Below are 2,266 nucleotides of genomic sequence, written 5' to 3' on the forward strand. Positions count from 1 at the left end.
ATATATATATATATATACCTGTGTGTGGGAGTCAGTGTGTGTGTGTATGAATGTGTGCGTGCGTGTGTGTCTGTGTTTGTCCCCCACAGCCGGTTGACAACTGGTTTTAATGTGTTTAAGTACTCGAAATTTGGTAGTCCGTCGAAAGAACCCGAGAGGATAAGTACCAGGCTTAAGATTATTGGGTTCGAGTCATTGGGTTAAAAGTTCTTCAAAGCGATGGCCTAGCATGGCCGCCGTCTAATGATTGAAACAGTTAAAAGATAAAATATAAGATATATTTATGTACGTATATATATATATATATATAGTTCATATGTATATATCTGTATATATGTATATGTATGGATATGTATATATGTGAATATATATGTGTATATATATTTATATAAACACACACACACACATATATATATATTAGATTATGTACAAGTAAGATACTGAGGTGGAAAATACCAAAATACTCAAGTTTGCTTCACAAGCAGGTAAAACAAATTACTACCTTAAAATATCAATCTTCAATCCTAGCAAGAATGCTACACACACTCGACATGTAGTAATAGATAAAATGAAATTTCTCATCTAGGCAAATTAATAACCAACTGCAAATCTTCCGTTATATAAGAGGGAAAGAAAAACATCACCACTTCTTAAACTGTGGGAAACTTCCTCAATTTACTCTTTGTTCGAAGATCTACCACAAAATAGATCAACGTTTCCTCAGGTAAACATCTAAGCTAAAGAAACTGGCACTAACTAGAAATCGATGAAGTATTTTATGACAGATGGTGTAATAATACGATACTAGTTTTCTCACAATATATTCATAATAATGTCAGTAAGGAAATATGAAAATATATAGCTTCACTTCAGTGTCCGTGGTTAAATACTTATAGTCACTTTGATATCTCAGATGATACAATACACAATTGAAAGCGTTATGCAAACGCTATGTGTATTCCTTTTTATCACACAGCTATGCTGGTAGTTCAATTGTTGTAGTTGCACCCAAGGCTTGATTTTGTAAATCACTCACTCGTTACCGTGGCATTAGAGTTGGCGTATCTTAGGCTGTAGCTTAGACTATACATCTCGATGGATCCCATCCTCCTTTAAGCTGAATCTAAGATGCAGCTAATGAGCTGTACTCATTAACGAAAGCTAATGAAATACTAATCAAATCTATCGAACTGTCACTGATTACTATGGTAAAGTAAAATCCTCACCTTGCTACTTAGGTATTGCTGAAAGTATTGTGAAGCGAATTATTTTATTAGCCAAGGGCAGAGTACATTAAAAGACATATCGGAGAATCTTATTGATTTAGTTTATCTGCTACTTCGAATTTGAGGTAGCCATTAGCAAAATGTTGCAATCTATATGATCTATCTGGAAACCTTGATTGTGAAACTGATATGATTTTGTAGTAACTAGATCAAACACAAAATAAAAGAATATAAAGATGAACAGGCATAAATGGATTCGGTTATAATATGGAAGTCAGCAATACTGTTAAAAGCTGTACATGAATATACGCCACTATACGTTGCAGAATATTGTAGGTGAGTCATTTAACGCAAAACTGACGCACTCCTTGCTATGTAGACTTTATACTAATCCACTTTGTAACGTCAAATACACGCATTCACATTAACAAAAGTGCCAATTTCGGCCGTTTTGCTTTCCAATTATGTTTGTACTTCATTATGATTATATCTCACTATCTGTTGACTCATAGCAGGGTTGGGGGTAACATATGAATTTTTTGCATCGTGTAATGCTTATCTGTTAGGGAAAAATTACATTTATGAAAAGTATTATCATGCTTTATTCTAACTTTTTTTTTATTCTTGCACTGAGTTTAGTGTCTTCAGAAGTTTTAATCGATTACCTCAATACCAATACTTATTATACTGTAGTAATACTTTATCGATATCAAATTTTCAAATCTCTAAGTTAAGTTTTTTAAAACCGGTATTGTGCTGAAGGTGTAAAAACAAACATGAAAATATGGTTGGTGACATATAATATTATATATATATATATTGTGGAGATGTACTTGCATAGCAAGTGACCTGATCTGAGATCGTGTGCTGGAACGAAAACAATTGCAGCGTGGAAGGTGTTTATAAGACATTTAAAATAACACACAAAAACCGTTAGATTCACTTCAACATTTAAATTTAATTTGTCAAAATACTTTCGTCGCTTTGAGACCGCGACCTGTTCACTGACAAAGTTCTGTGCTGCTTCTGTATTGTGTGTA

This window comes from Octopus bimaculoides, chromosome 9 (assembly GCF_001194135.2).
Source record: "Octopus bimaculoides isolate UCB-OBI-ISO-001 chromosome 9, ASM119413v2, whole genome shotgun sequence".
Lineage (NCBI taxonomy): Eukaryota > Metazoa > Mollusca > Cephalopoda > Octopoda > Octopodidae > Octopus > Octopus bimaculoides.